The sequence below is a fragment of the Podarcis bocagei genome (assembly GCF_964188305.1).
Source record: "Podarcis bocagei genome assembly, chromosome: 8".
Classification (NCBI taxonomy): Eukaryota; Metazoa; Chordata; class Lepidosauria; order Squamata; family Lacertidae; genus Podarcis; species Podarcis bocagei.
This window is the reverse complement of record NC_138133.1, coordinates 3652027-3669257: the sequence shown is the minus strand read 5'-3', so window position 1 is coordinate 3669257 and position 17231 is coordinate 3652027. Positions and strand designations below refer to the sequence as shown.

The 17231-nt window shown below is 45.1% G+C and overlaps 1 long non-coding RNA gene across 3 annotated transcripts in view; it reads right to left on the bottom strand.

Moving 5' to 3' along the window:
- The window catches only part of LOC308593569, a 45645-nt gene that overhangs the window by 10708 nt on the left and 17706 nt on the right, over window positions 1-17231 (bottom strand). For all 3 annotated transcript variants that reach the window (XR_014011013.1, XR_014011014.1, XR_014011015.1), the window contains exon 2: window positions 3918-4081. This is a non-coding gene — a long non-coding RNA (uncharacterized lncRNA). The remainder of the gene's footprint in view (window positions 1-3917; window positions 4082-17231) is intronic.

Below are 17231 nucleotides of genomic sequence, written 5' to 3'. Positions count from 1 at the left end.
GGTATCCCTGGCAAGCAACAAAATGTGTAGTCGTGAGTAAGGAGCAGCCTTTGCCACTCCAGAAAGCTTCTTTGCAAGCATCTCAGGTGGGGTGCATGAGTTGCCTTTCAAAAGGGAACAAGACATAAATCAGGGGCTCTCTTTTGAAAGACGGTAGGGAAGAAGAATGCAGTGCTCTGTATGGGAGCCGTAATTGCGCAGTTATGTGTATGCAAGCAAAGGTTGCCATATGTGAGCTTTGATAGTGCCAGGAAAAACAAACAGAAAATAACTGAATTTTCTTTACTCAATAACGCCTTGATTGGCGGGTAGGCATTGGGTAAGCCTAGTCTTGGCTGGAGGGGACATCGTAGCCTCCATTTGCCCTTCTCGGGCGAGCAGCTTTGCAGGTGGGTCCCAGGCCTCCACTGTGAACCAGCTTATTGCAGGCTGGATTGTCCTGCTGCCGCCGAATTGGACTTTATTAATGAAAGTAGGAAAGAAAAACAAAGTATTATCAGTCTGTATTACAAACAAATCCCAAAGTGACCAAGTCACTGGGAAAATTTGAAACCTCTGATGGACAGATATAGAGACAAGGGGAGCTTGCTGCTGGATGCAACACCGTCCCTGGAGGCTTGGGTAATTTTGGTGGCTAGGAGTGTCTTTTCCCCACTACCTGCCCAAGTCCACATTAGACGTGCTGCAGTCATAAGCACAGTAACATGGAAACACGCCCTGTTGACTTACTTTTGAGTAACCATGCTTAGGATTGGTAAAAACATTCAATACATTGTATGTGACATTTCAAAGTATAAGTATAATTTATTTGGGCCAAAAAAAAGAGTGTTGCCTGCTTCACACATTAGGTGTGCACACCTAAGATTTTTAAAGATGCATCTAGAAATAAAAAAATGTGTTTACAAACAAATATTATACAAAGGTGCTCAGAAGGAAAGTGTGATTAGAATGGTGGGAAAGCGGCCAAGACTTTTGTATCTTTAATAGGTGTGTAGAAGAAGGGGAGTTCTGCATGCAAGGTACACCTGTTGGAATACCCTCTTCTACCTTCCTATCAAAAGCACAAGAGTGCTATCCTTTTCCTCACCTGCCCCTTCTACCTGGATTTGCTGCACCTGCCTGTACAGTGTATTGATTACTCCGTGGCAAATATGTGTCTCTGCTTCCCAAGCAGGAAGATTGTAAATGGATTTCTTTGTGCATCTGAATGGATGTATGACTCTGAACAGTGAGGTAGCCAAGTTTAAATGGACAAAAAGGGAAGGGGCTCTCAAAGCAGAAAGTGGCAAAAAGGTCCCCAAACTTTTAATACGGCCCTGCACAAAGGGATCTGGAATGAATGTAGGACTGACAAAGGTTAGTTTAAGAGCACAGCTTTCTTCTTGAAGGTTATGAATGCTCCAGAAGAATAACAGGAAAGTCACTTTAAGATACTAGCGTCTACATTTACTGCAAACGAGTGGATGTGAATATGCCAAACTACCTTCAACAGTTTAAGGTTTAGCTGGGTGTATGAACCCCACATTGATCCTTTCCTAAAAGAGCTGTTCTATTGTTGCTTCATAGACTTTATGTAAGGCATAATATCTATTAATAAATAGCCTGGCGGCTTGCTTATCACAAATAACTCTGCTGGCTGGTAGGCTCCTCCCGCATTAGAATCTGCTGTCCTGGGGGTGTTGAGTGGGGTGTAAGAATTCCATCACTCAGCTTTTGCCACTTGCAAGGGCTGGCAGATTTGCGAGGGCTGCTACAGCCGATCTGTCTGGATCTGTGGAGCCCTTCCTGACTGCAAATCCAATATTCGTGTTCATAATGCCTGAGCAGACAGTGTATTGAACTTCACAGGGAAAGTTAGTGCCTCAGCACATTTCTGCACATTGTTTAATCAAGCACCAATTAAGAAGAAGTCTGCCAAAAAGGATGCTCTTTCACAGTCTGCTTGTTAACACTCTACAGACTCTTGTTCCTCGGCATATGGAAAGTCATTTATTCCCAAAGAAATGTGGCGATGGGAAATAAATTCTGCACTGAGCTTTTGGGAAGCTGGCTGTTGTGCTGCACCATGCAAATTTTTAAACTGCATGTTTACAAGTGTGAATTTGTTTTCTAAAATAGTGAAATCAGTCACTCTTAGGAGCAGTAGGCTTAGTGCACACATGAACACAGCACAGACAGTAAACCTTTACAGGAAAAATATATTAAATTAAAACAGACCTTAAGCTGGAAACTTGTTTACAAAATTAGTTTTCTTTCATCTCTTTGGAGAGCAAGTGGCCCAAATCAGTGGTGGCAAAAACTTTCCTACAGCCTTTGAATCAACCCTACCCTCTGGAATCAAGCATTGCTAGAGAACTGGTACTTGCAAACATCAAAAGAGGCGCTGTGGGCTCCTGCCCCATTTTATGGCTGAAGGCAAATGAAAGCAAGTTAAGACGCTGCACTGTCAATGTTGGTGTCATAGTACAACCATAGTGCCACAGGGCTGAGATGGGCAACTTCAGAATTCCTCAGAAGCCTCTGTGTACAAATCTGAAACCCAAAAGTGCTCAGCCATGGCTGAGGGATGGTAAACGAAAACCCAAGAAGAGGGATAATATTCAAGTGTGGAATATCTACCACTCAACCTCTTTGTAAAATGTTCTTTTCTTAAAAATGAAACAGTGGGACATCCTCATCCCCACTCCAAAACTTTACTTAAATGCCTCTTAAATTTCTTGGTGGACTAGAGTTATACTATCTGCCTCCAGATATACTATCCCTTCCTTGTCTGTATCACTTTATGTCAGGGGATTCTAAATACTTTCCGCTCTGGCACTTATACAGCAGCACTAGCTCAAACCTTTGTAAAATGCTCCTGCGATGCTGGGAAATGATACATAATGAGTTGAAAAAGGTATTCAGATATACCTTTTCTAAGAAACCAGAGGCCTTTCTTCTGGGCATGGTGGACCGGAAGGTGCCAAAGAAGGACAGAACCTTGTTTATGTATGCAACCACAGCAGCTAGGATTCTTATCGCAAAGTTCTGGAAGACACCAGATTTACCCACACTGGAGGACTGGCAGACGCAGTTGATGGACTACATGGAGTTGGCAGAAATGACTGGCAGAATTCGAGATCTGAGCGAAGAAACAATGGAGGAGGACTGGAAAAAATTTAAGGACTATTTGCAAAAACATTATAAGTTGTTTGAGTGTTAAGATTGTGCACGATTAAGAAACGTTATGCTTCTGCAATTTATTTTAAGTAAATGATAAAGTAAGTATTGATGGAAAAAAAAATGAGACAAATTAAAAACAAAATATTATGTTTATTAAGAGTGTTAAAATTAAATTACAAATTTTTGAAATTGGTAACATAATAAATACAAAGGCATAATAAGTTGGGAAATAAGATAATAAATTGCTGAATTGGTTAGAATGATGAACGCAATGCTGAGAGGATGCGAGGAGGTCCAAAAAGATGTCGAAAAAATTTCATGATGATCCTTTCTTTTTTCTATGTTTTTCTTTATATATATGGAAAATGTTTCTTGTATATTGTTGTCCAAACAAATTTGTTCACCTATGGAAAGAAACGCAATAAAAATTTTTATAAAAAAATAAAATAAAATGCTCCTGCGATGCGTCTGGTGGATGCTAATTATAGGGCCACCTACCAAAGCAATGTTCTGAACAATAAGATTGGAGCATTACTCATCTTTCCTTTAGGATGTCAGTTATTATGTTAAAAGATGGTGAGGTGTTTTAAATAAGAAGAAACAATCTGGAACAAAGTTTTTTATGTAGGGCTTATCCACACCAGAGTTTAATGTGGGTTTCAAGATGATTGTGTTCCCATTTAATTTTTGTAGTCCACATGATGCTACACACCCACTAGTATATACGTTCCCCCCCCCTGTAAATTTGGGTTTACCTGATATGGGGCTAATCCACTAAATTGGGTAGAAATGGACTCCAAATTAGTCCAGTGTTTTGGGGTGGATGGATCAACAGTCACTTTCTTCTATTCCTCTTTCCATGCCCACTCCTTCTTCCGTGCTTCCCTCAGTGCATGTATATTTTCTTCCTGGCATGCTCCTGAACAGAAGAGAGAGAGAGAGAAGATTCCTCAGATTTGCATAAAACCAGTAAACTGCAGAAGCAAACCAGATTAAAAAAATATCCACCAGATATTGAATCAAAGAATCATAGAATCATAGAGTTGGAAGAGACCACAAGGGCCATCGAGTCCAACCCCCTGCCAAGCAGGAAACACCATCAGAGCACTCCTGACATATGGTTGTCAAGCCTCTGCTTAAAGACCTCCAAAGAAGGAGACTCCACCACACTCCTTGGCAGCAAATTCCACTGTTGAACAGCTCTTACTGTTACTCTTACTTATTGCACAGGAATCTGAAAAGTGTATGCTGAGAATTTATTTATTTTTTCCAAATTATTTTTATTAGTTTTCCAAATTATTACAAATCAAACCAAATTACTTTAATTTAATACAATTTCTTTTTAAAAAATCAGGTTTCCCGCTCCTGTTGCAAACATATGTCCATCATTTCAAACAATTGTGACGCATGGGGGGGCTTCTGAGTCAAGCACCTCTGGTTTGGCATCAGTGCCAGATGGGTGTCCTCAAGGCCGAGTTCCTGGGCTTCCTCACTGATGCTGACGGCATCCACCCATCTCCACCCAAGGTAGCCAGCATCTAGAACGCTCCACCATCACATTCTAAGCAGGAGCTGCAAGCATTTTGGGGACCCTTGAACTTTTATCATTCCATCCTGCCGCACAAACTGTTGTGGAGCCCCTGCACCAGCTCATGGACAAGAAGTCCCCTTGGGTCTGGGGCCACATGCACGGCGACACCTTCTCTGCTGAAAAGGGCATCCTTTCCTCAGACGGTGTGCTCGCCCACTTCAGTGAGTCCCTGCTTGTGGTACTCGCCTGTGATGCTTCCCCATACGGCTTCAGCGCTGTGCTCAGCAACTGCTCGCTGGCCAGCCAGGAGGCTTTGGTTGCCTATTGCTTGTGGACCTTGTCGGCAGCTGAGTGGAACTGTGCCCAAATTGACAAGGAGGTTGTGGTGGTTGTGGCTGGAGTAAAGAAGTTTCACTGCTATGTACTGAGCCGAATCCTAGAACAATAGGATCCAGAATGCAGCAGTCTGATTGGTTCGCAGGAGCCACCCAATCCAGCTCCAGGTGGAAGTGAATCAGCGACCTGATTGGCCTGCAGGAGCAGCCAATCAGGCTCCTGAGGAAGTGAATCTGCAACCTGATTGGCCTACAGGAGCAGCCTGGAATTAGCCAATCACACGGGGCCCATTGTGTAAATAATGTATATATAGCTAGACGTTTTGGGGGAAGTTTCATTCATTGCTACCACGAGCTGAATAAAGAGCATGAAATTCACACTTGACTCCGGGTATATTTCATTCATGATTACCTCTAAGGCCACCACTTCACAATATTCACAGATCACAAGCCACTGCTGGGCCTCTTTGCACCAGACCCTACAGATCTTGTCCCCCCGCATGCTCTGGTGGTTCATCTTCATGACCCCCTATGACTACTTGCTGCAGCACCGCCCCAGCAAGCCCATTGGCCACACAGCTGAACCTTGGCCTTGGGTCATGCTTGAACCCACCTACATTTCAACACCCATGTTCATTAGGCTCCACCAACCATAGCAAAACCTTGCTGTCCCACCAGGTGCCACCCTTTTGTGGTTCCTCCATCTCACCAGGCTCTGCTTCCTATAACTAGAACATGGTATTGTTAAATCTGTTTTTAATATGACTATGCCAATTTTATCACTGTACTTTTTTTTACTACGTTGTGAATCGCTTTGGGACTTTTTAGTTGGAAGTGTTTTACTAAACCTAATTTCTATACTAGAGCCTATACAGTGGTACCTCAGGTTACATATGCTTCAGGTTACAGACTCCGCTAACCCAGAAATAGTGCTTCAAGTTAAGAACAGTTTCAGGTTAAGAACGGACCTCTGGAATGAATTAAGTACTTAACCCGAGGTACCACTGTACAGAATAATTGATAGAGATCCACATACAGGAAATATTCTTTTGTGTTCGAGCTCTGCCCCAATCTGTTCATTCCTTCCACATCTTTACTGCTCTGGGTGGCGGCAATCACCCCAAAAATCTCACCCACCATCAGTGGCATTTAGATCAGCCCTTGTCTTTCACTTCCAATAGATGATTATCTGAGCCAGAGATACATTATCACTCCTTTGTCATTTTACAATTACCTGATTGTTACCTGACATTGTTCAAAAATATAATAATCACCTCAAGTGTTGCTATGACTACATACTAAATGAATGTTCTGGGGTGCTCAGAGCTGCCTAAAGAAAAGTTGCTAAAGAAATAACTAGCAACTTTCAGACAGGGTTGCCCAGTCTGAGTATGACCTGGAGTTTTCAATATTTTTCCACTTCCCGCAGCGTCTTCAAGGGAAGTGCATGACCCTTTGTCTCCACCAGGCCATACTCATTCCACCTCACTAGACTCCCCTCTCTAACCAACAGTGACCAGTCCTTAACAGCCAGGGCTATGTGGAGAAGGAAAAATGGGAGGATGCTAGCTGCAAAAAATTAAAAATGAAGAGATTTCAGAAATAAACAGACGATGTAGCCCAAACTTTTCCCACCTAGTGCCCTCCTGATATTTTGGACTGCAGCCCCATAATGACCGATAATTGGCCATGCTTTCTAGGAGTGATCACACTGTAGTCCCAAGCATCTGGAGGACACGGGTTGAGGAAGGTTGAGGTAGCCCAGTGCAGGCGCTTGCCACAAGCATGAGACTTCTCTGAAATGCCGAAATTGACAAACAAAATTATTGTAGAAAAGATGAAGAAAAGCAGCCTCCGAAAGTAGGGAAATAAAATCATGTTGTTCAGTAAAATCTGTGGGTGTTATAATTGTGCAAACTCAAACTACAACACACTTCCTTCTTTAATAACAGCTCAGTGTTGTGTTTGTTCAGCTTGTCTATTACCAAAGAAGAAATTAATGATATTATTATGGTCCAAAAACATTCCCTGAGAGGGTCCAGCTTATTATTATATTATTATATTATATTATATTATATTATATTATATTATATTATATTATATTATATTATATATTAGTTTTCCTTTGTACATTTCTCAAAAGCTCTTGTAATTTGACCAAGGTATGATTTCCTACAAGGGCATTTGATAGCATATACTGTACCAATAAGTGCTACAGCTACATAGGATGTATTTTTGGGGCTTGTGTGTCCTTTCATCCACAGAAACAGAAAACGAGTTTTCTTAATTGCATACTTCTGATATATGCAGTGACCAGACTGGCACTATCCTTTCCACAGTCAAAAGTGCAGTGTTCTCAACACTGATGTTCTCTTGTGCTCTCAGTCAGACTGAGTTTCCCCAAACCTAAGACTGTAAGTGACCCTTATTCAAACCTTGTGCGTCTTTGGCTGGACTTTATTTATGGTGTAACTTAAAGACATATCTAGGTCTTGTCATATCTTAAAGACAAACAGATTTATTATGGTAAAAGCTTTTGTGGATTAGAGTCCACTTAATAAGCTATATGAAGAGTTACTATTTTCTTATGCAAATGGTTGCCATATGTCCTCTTTTTCCAGGACAAGTCTTCTTTTTCATGATGACAGTTGCCATAGAGATCCATAGTTAAAAGTAGAAGTCGGCAAATGTGTCTTCTTTTTTGCTCTTCAAAACATGGCAACCTTAGTTCTTTATGATAACACAGACATTTTAACATTGGTAAGTGGGAGGAGACCCCATTATCTACATTTAGGCCTCTGGTAGTAGAACTGAACTTCTTAGCCCTCGTTATACATTATTCAAGTGAAGGCATAACAGGTACAAAGGGCTGCATCCCTGTCCCCAGTGATGTGCAGCTGGCCCTGATGCTGCTATTCACACACTAGGGTGAACATCTTAATTGGGGAAGCCTGTGTGTATTTTTACCCAAGTCCTGGAACCTAGAACAACCAAGGAAGTCTACAGAAGGAGACTTTTGCACCTCAAGCATCCACACTAATGTCAGGCAATTTCTACCTGAATTGCCCATTCACACGAATAACATGTGACGGGAACTGTTTGACGTTCCTTTTTTCTAAGAACTGTCACTTTAAGGACAGTTGCATAGTGGTGGGTTGAAATGTTCTCCCACTGGTTTCTGAAAACTGCTTTTTCCAGTATTGGAGTCCTATCCCTTTATCCTGTTGCCTAAATCAGTGGTTTTCAACATTTTTGAGTCCACGGCTCTCTTGACTGTTATGTTGTGGGTGAACATATCAGACGACACAGCAATTCTTCAAACAGCTCTTGTTTATTCACAGGCCAGAACAGAACTGAACTGAAGGGTTCAGCCAGCCTGCTTATATAGAGCTCCACAACAACACAACTGTAACACTTTCTGTAACTATCCAATCACTAAATGTCACTTCCAATTCCTTATTTGCATATGTGGACCTGAGTGAAAACTATCTACAGTCTCCCCATGCTGGCCCAGGGTGAGAACTTCCGTATATAACATTGACCATCCACATTTTTCTGCAGCTCCCCTGTGGAAGCCACTTACACTGAGGTTCTGTTACAGGACACGCATAAGTGGGGATTTTCCCATTCCTCCCCACCACTTTTCAGTGGGGTGCAGGGAGACTCTGGTCTGGTAAATTCCTTGCTGGTGAGCTAACCTACAGGCAATGTAAATAATTTTTGCTAATAAACAGAAAATGAGAAGGATGATTAGTAATAAAAATCAAACAATTAGAAGTCCCATCATCAGTGCAAGCATATTTCTAGATACACGGCGCACAGGCGCACAGCTCAAAGAGATTGAAAAACCAACCCTCTGGCTTGGCTGGAGGACAGCACTGCAGGTCAAATGCTTTAGGATTGACAGGTGGCTTCCTTCCAGGGTAGAGGGCATTTTGCATCTGCAGACAGACACAGCTGCAGGATTATTGATTCTGAGTGAAGCAGTACATGAACTTCTGTAAACAAGCAGAATTGCCTCATGGAGGCCCTTCTCTGTCCTTGACCTCTCACATGCCAATATTCAAGCAGTTCCATATGATCTTTTATTTTCACAGTGTGCAGTGTTTCCTGGGCTGGAGTTCTTCTAGTGCAGCTGGTAGCACAGTTAGCAGATTTGCATACATGAATCAGTAGGTGGTTCAGTGGTGGGTGGCAAATATTCAGATATGAGTTGAAATCCCCCCCCCCTTTCAATCCCACATAAAGAGTTTAAGCTATTTAAAACAGCACTGTACACTCCTGCACCAATGTAGAAACTATTCATTGGTAAAGATTACTCTTAATACCGCAAATATTCATTGTAAAAAATAACCTTAAATGTTACTAGAATATAATTTGATAATGAGCTTATGTTCTGCATAAAGAGCACTAAGATCAAAAGTGGTGTTCTGTGTAAAAAAAAGTTTCCAAACTGCAATCATCTTGACTCACAAAGCAAGTAAGGCTCCTGCTATGTTCATTGGCTGACGTTTAAATTTTGTGTCTTCTGGGGAAATAAGCATATTAACTTAAAAGAAAAATTGAAGCAGTATTTCCATGGTCTTGGCCCACATTATATGGTTGCACCTTTTCCCCTCACCTCATGAACCTTTAATAGTGGTCCAAACACACAGAGAAGGAGCTGGTGAAGTTTTCCCAAGGATGGAGGTAAGAGCCAGACGTGGTAGGTATGCTTAACAGTCTCTTCATAACCTTTTTTAAAAGATTAGAAGCAGCCATGAGAGGCAAATGCAGGGAAACCAAACCCTGGGAAAGTGCTGGAACCTCTGGAGTATCTGGTCACTTGGAGACTGGGATGCACGCAACAATAACTCTATCTCTTTGAGATTATCAGATTAACATTTCTCACCAGGGAAGCAAATTAATAAAGAGGTGGTAGCAGTAACTTGAGGTGTTGCAGGCTGGTCTTGTCTCAAGACAGCAGGCCCACAGTCAGTCTCATACCAGGCATGAGTGGCCCACCCATGAGGCAAGGTGAGGTGACCACCTCAGGCGGCAGGATCCACAAGGACAACAGATCCAACCTCCAGGAAATGCATTGCCGCCTGCTGCCGCTGCCTCCGCCTCCACAGTTGACACAATGACTGTGGCATCCTTCTTGGAGGCCAGATCTGCAGCCTCCTCAGAAGCCCCCTTCCCCCCCATGCCCCCTCTTCAGTAGCCTCTTGGTGAACAGGAGGTGCTGCTGGTCTCCCACTGCTGGGAAGAAAATAGCAGGGGCTGCCTTCTGGGGTCTCCTGGGGTCTGCACCTCCCCCCCTCCCCAGCAGCCTTTAATTCCCACTTCAACCATCAGGTAAGGTTGATTTGATTCCCCCCACCCCGTTCCTGAGGTAAATCATCACTCAGCCCTTCTTTCCAGACATGGGTGGGAGCATTTTGTGGTTTGCCTTAGGTGCCAACATATCTTGGGCCAGCCCTGATACCCATTCTATGACAAAAACTGTGGCACTAAGCATATATTTTTAAAAATCCAAGTAATTTGCTTCTCTGTTTCATCACCTTGTACTTTAGGAGTAAAGCTTCTGATGTAGATTGACTGTGCTGGTATGATGGCATTGTATGTTCACAAACATCCTAATCATTCAGGGAACAAACCTGTCTGCCAAAAGGGTTACTTCTCATTACAGGTAGGTAGCCGTGTTGGTCTGCCGTAGTCGAAACAATTAAAAAAAATAAAATCCTTCCAGTAGCACCTTAGAGACCAACTAAGTTTGTTATTGGTATGAGCGTTCGTCTGAAGAAGTGTGCATGCACACAAAAGCTCATACCAATAACAAACTTAGTTGGTCTCTAAGGGGCTACTGGAAGGAATTTTGTTGTTGTTGTTTCGGTTACTTCTCAGTTTGGTTAGGTTTAAAACCTCAAAGGTTTTAAATCTGATAAAATCCTTATACGGAGGGGTGTTTGATCTGATAATGCTCAGGGGCAATAAGAGCAAAGTTATAATGGGTTTTGGTACTGGACATCATATACGGTAGATTTGAACTTAACAACCTATCATTTCATAGAATTGTAGAGTTGGAAGGGACCGCGAGGGTCATCTAGTTCAACCCCCTGCAAGGCAGGAATTTTTTGCCCAATGTGGGGCTCCAACCCATGATGCTGAGATTAAGTCTCATACTCTACTGACTGAGCATCCCGGAATATTTGACTGCAGGTTTCTACTTTCCAGGCAAGAGCAATACTTGGGCGATTCAACTTAATATTTTTAACTAGCAAGAGCTGTACAAGATGCACGCAGCAAATGACTCCTCTCCCACATGCTTTCTCCTTCTGACAGCTACAAGACCTCGCTGTATGAATCATTTTCTTAGCATCTAAAATGAAATCAGCTGAAGGAAAGAATCTGTGAATGGCTGGGAAAGGGGAACTTTCTGCCTGCAGTGCTGCTAGCTCTATTTTCAGTTTGTGCGCCCTTCCTTTCTGACATGAATCCGCACAACTGATTAAACGGGATCTGTTTTAAAGTATTTCACACTCCTTGCCCTACTTCATTTGAGAGAACAGCAAATTATCCGCAGGGTGCTCTGACTTGCCACAGACCCACTTGAAAACATTCAGCTGTTGAGGGGGGGAGATGAAAAGCACTGTGGGATGCTGAACACCTGGCAGCTGCCGCTGTGTTCTGTGTATCGCGCCTTGCTCATTAATCATAACTTCTGCTTCAAAGGATCCCTGACAAAGCACAACAGCAAGAGCCGGGCAATTGTCCCTTACTCCAGGTTTCTGGGGACGAGTCTCCAAGGCGATGTATGTGCCATACTGATACTCCATCCTTGGAACATCCAACAGAAAGGAGACCCTTCTCTGCCAACGCTGTCACTACAGAGCAAGGTGTAGCCAATGTGGTCCCCTCCAGATGTTCCTGGATGCCAGCACTCATAATCCCTGACCGTTGGCCATGCTGGCTGGGCTGGGAGCGGATGGAAGTTGTAACTCACCAACATCTGGGAGGGAGCCACCTCAGGAGCAAAGGGCCAATCACTGACAAGCTAACCACACAGCAGCACCTGCGGTGGTGTAGACTCTCCAAATGTATTTCAGGAACTGGTCACGCATTCAGTGTGATAATGTGACACAAGTTTTGGGCTCTCCTCCCTCCTCCATCATCACTCTCTCTACAGTGTTCAAACTGTCTCTACCATGTTTATCTACATGAGAGATCTTCTCACCCCACAATCCACCTATATTCCCCACCAATTTCATGAGCGAGATCAGGAACATATATACAAAAGAGGAGTGTCTGACTACCAGGCCCTCTGGCGTAGTATTGGGTGTTAACCCACATGGCTGGTGTTATGTACTGAGTTGAATAGGATCCAAAATGCAGCAGTCTGATTGGTCCTAGAACAATAGGATTCAGAATGCAGCAGTCTGATTGGTCTGCAGGAACCACCCAATCCAGCTCCAGATGGAAGTGAATCCACAACCTGATTGGCCTACAGGAGAATTCTGGAATTAACCCATCACGTGTAGACCATTGTGTAAATAATATATATAAAGCAGATACTTTGGGGAAACTTTCATTTCCTCCTCACCACTATGAGCTGAATAAAGAGCATGAAATCCACACTCGACTCTATTTCAGCTACTGAGTAGAAAGTGGTCAGCTCTTAACAGGCTACTCTATTGTGTGCTACTCATAATAATCTACCATATTATTTTCCCTCTTTTGGATCCATCCCATGAAATCAGTTGACCCTTCATGTTTAAATTGATTGGCACCCCATAAATTTGTAGCAAGCACTGCACACAAGAGAACAGACAGATGCAAAAAACAAAACAAAAATCTGGAACAAATGGGAAATTTTAGATTCAAGAATGAAGCAAATGAATAGTTTTAAATATTTGGTTTGAAAATTTAGCCATTTTTGAGAGATGTGGTGGAAAACTACCACCAGTGACCCTTTGGATATTGTTGCTCCTCGGGAGAATAATCATTTTAACAGCATTGCTACTACAGATTGCTGCCTTTCTTAATTCAAGCAGTACAGTCTCCAGCAGCCTCTTTAGAAACAGACTCCACATTTAACCTCCAACCCACAGCATGAGATTTTTAAAATTAACCATATAAGTCCAACTTTCTCCTCTCTTTCCCTCTTTTGTTTGATTTAGGAAATTGCTTTTCCTGTTGTCAAAAGTGGTACTGCTGCTTAATATAAATACTCGTCTGATTTTCATCTTTGATTAACAAAATGTCCAAAGTTCATATGCACACAATAAAATAATAAGGTGAACAAGAATACCACAGAAAGTAACAATTTCCAACATATCAGCAAGATCCAACAGTCACAATACAGTAAAAGCAACAGCAAACAACTATAAAACATGCTAAAATACCTGGGCAAATACCACCTCACCTGACACCGAAGACTTGTCAAGGTGAGTGCCAAACAAACCACAAGCAATAAAAACCTCTCCATGGTCACCACTTACCTAACCTCAGATAGTGAAAAGAGCTGAAAGAGTTCTGATAAATATCATTTTGTACTCCTGAGGTAGAAAATGGATCTTTGGATACCATTTTTAAAAAACACTCAGAAACAGCCTCAGTCTCCTGCATAGTAGAAATTCAGATGACACGTTTTGTTTCATCATCACATTTTTATAATTTGCTTATACAATGGAAATTGTAAGAGAGAGGGGAAAAATGAATGTGTAGAAAGAAAGAAAAGATCCTGAAGAGAGAAGGGGAAATAAACAGCAATAAACAGCAATATTAAGGAGAAAGAGCCTATATGGGGAAATGTCTGTTATTTGTTCATTCCAGAATTGGATAAACAAAGCCTATATCTCAGTGAATTAGTCCTATTGGCTATTACTTAAAGCTTTTCAGTATTAAGTAGTGGGTTGACATAGCAGCCGGCACAGCGATTTCTTCAAGTAGCTCTTTATTAAGACAAGCTGGAATAGAACTGACTGTGAACAGCTCAGCCGGCCTGTATTTATAGGCAGCCGGCTGTCAACATTGTAACCACAACAGCTCAGAGTTCCCGTCTAAACTAACTGCCGCGGACCTGAGTGAAAACTATCTACAGACCTGAGTGAAAACTATATACAGTATCCCCCTGTTGGCCCAGGGTGAAACTACACTGCATAACACCCCTCCCCACCGAGATAAGGCGTTAGTTACAATCGTAATGGTTTCCTTATATACAGCACTACGCGTAATGGTTCAATTAGGCACAAAAGCATATCGGTTACATTTCCCATACTTAGACCAACAGTGATACCTGTCCAACAACGTAGTCCTTTAAATGAGTTGGGCGCTTGGAAACTCTGCCAGACCGCCGGGGACTGGTAGCCAAGTCCGGAGGGCCACACAGTTCTCGCTGAGGCTGTGGTGCGACCCTAGGTGGCGTTGGAACCAACTCCCCTGGATCCGCTGCTGTGGGTGGAGCCTCCGCAAGTGGAGTGGTCTGAGTCTGTTCTGAGACGGCTTGGTTCGGCTCCACGCTGGCAGTTTGCGAGGGAGGTGTAGGTGGGGCCTCGCCATCTGTACGTGTCTCTTCTGGAGCCGCAAGCGCAGTTGGGGGCACCTCGGTAGTGTCTAAGTTGCCAACCCTGCGCCTAAGCTGGTCTATGTGCCGTCGCCACAAACGTCCGTCTTCGAGTGCCACCTGGTACGAGCGAGGTCCAGTGACTCCCACTACTGTGGCTGGCACCCAAGGAATGTCCCCCACATAGTTCCGGGCAAAGACCTGGTTTCCTGGGACAAATGACCGTGGTGCGTTGGCACAGCCTGGGGGTTCAGCCACGGCAAAGTCTGGGTGTAGCCGGTCGAGCGGTGACCTGAGGCGGCGGCCCATAAGCAGTTCAGCAGGACTCCTCCCTGTGGCCGCATGAGGAGTGATGTGCTGCACGAACAAGTATTCGGCGACCCGCTCATGCCAGTCTCCCCGGTCCAGGCGCGCCAGTGCCTCTTTTGTCGAGCGCACCATTCTTTCCGCTTGCCCGTTGCTGGATGGATGAAAAGGTGCCGTTAGGGCATGGCGGATGCCCAGTCCCAAAAGATACCGCTCAAACGTGCCTGACGTGAACTGCGGTCCGTTGTCAGAGACAAGGACATCAGGACACCCATGCGTTGCAAACAGGCCTCGCAGCACCCGGATGACAGCTTCGGTAGTGGTGGAGGGCATCAGGGCGACCTCCAGCCATTTGGAATAGGCGTCCACCACTACCATAAAGGTCCGACCGTGAAAGGGGCCAGCCAGATCGATGTGCACCCTCGACCAGGGTGTCTTTGGCGTCTCCCAGGTGTGTCCCTTAGCTGCCGGTGGTGCAGGCCTTGACTCTTGGCACGCTTGACAGGCGGATACCCAGGCAGTGATGGCATCGTCCATATTAGGCCACCAGACGTAACATCGAGCCAACGCCTTCATTTTGACAATTCCCGGGTGGCCAACGTGCAGAGCCTCCAGGACGCGCTGACGGAGTCCCTGGGGAATCACGACGCGGTCTCCCCACAGCAGACAGCCGCGATGAGCTGAGAGTTCATGTTGTCTGGTTGCGAAGGGCTGGAACTCCGATGCAAAAGGCCCTTGTGGCCACCCCCTCCACACCCAGTTGAGCACCCGGCTGATGGTGCGATCTTGGGCAGACGCGGAGGCCACAGTGGCAGCTGATACAGGCGCTGCCGGAAGATCCTCAATCAGAAGGAGCGATGAAGCTGGAGCCGGGTCTTCCACAAATGCTGGAAGAGGGCAACGGCTGAGGGCGTCGGCATGGCCCATCGATTTCCCCGGGCGATGGATGAGCTGGTAGTGGTAGGCAGCCAGGAAAACAGTCCATCGCAGCATGCGTGGTGAGAGGACCGGTGGAGTTGAACGATCACCGGCGAGGAGGCCCAGGAGTGGCTTGTGGTCAGTGATGAGGTCAAAAGTCCTGCCATAGAGGTATTCATGGAACCTCTTCACTCCAGCCACAAGTGCCAATGCCTCCTTGTCGAGCTGGCTGTAATTCCGTTCCGCCGGAGATAGTGTCCTGGAAAAGTAGGCGAGCGGTGCTTCTCTTCCATCTGGAAAACGGTGACTAAGGACAGCACCGATGCCAAAAGGTGAGGCGTCGCAGGCAAGGACCAGCGGTCTGGATTCACTGTACTGTACCAGCACACTGTCTGAAGAAAGGAGAGCCTTGACCGCGTTGAAGGCCGCCGTCTCTCGGTGACCCCAGGCCCAAGGCGTCTTAGTGCTAAGGAGTCGGTGAAGAGGCTCAGCCACAGTGGCTTTGTGGGGCAGGAACATGTTATAAAAGTTCAGCAGCCCCAGGAATGCCTGCAACTCCGTTTTGTCCTTCGGGGTGGGGGCCTGCTGGATAGCGCGGATCTTGGATGTGGTTGGATGAAGGCCGGAGGCATCGATAAGATAGCCCAGGAACTCTACCTGTGGAACGGCAATCAGGCACTTCTCCCTCTTTACCTTGAGCCCGGCCTCCTGGAACCTGGTCAGCACGGCACGGAGGCGCTCGAACAGCTGCTGGTGTGATTCTGCAGACACCAAGACGTCATCAAAATATGGTACCACGCCCGGAAGGCCTTGCAGGAGACGCTCCATAAGGCTTTGGAAGATGCCAGGAGCCACACTCACCCCGAACTGCAACCGGCGGCAACGGAATGCCCCCCGGTGGGTGACGATCGTCTGGGCTTCAGCAGTGGCATCATCGACTGGCAGTTGTTGATAGGCTTGGGCAAGGTCCAGCTTAGCGAAGACCTTACCCTCACCCAGGGAATGCAGCAGGTGTTGGACAACAGGAACCGGATAAGCGTGCTGCTGAAGTGCCTTGTTGATTGTGCACTTGTAGTCAGCGCAGATTCTCACCGACCCATCTGGCTTGACAGGCGTGACGATGGGGGTTTCCCACTTTGCGTGGTCAACGGGCTCCAAAACTCCTTGGGCGATCAGTTTGTCCAGTTGTTCGTCCACCTTAGCCTTGAGAGCAAAGGGAACCCGGCGTGGCTTAAGCTTGATGGGGGCGACTTGTGGATCAAGGCTAAAGGAGATGGGCGTACCAGTATATTGTCCCAAGGTGCCGTCAAAAACCTCGGCAAAGTCTTTGACCAGACCCTCAGTCTCTGCGTTAGAGATGCAGTTGATGCCGGTGACTTCCAGGCCGAGGGCATCAAACCAGTCTAGCCCTAGGAGGCTTGGCCGCTGACCTTCG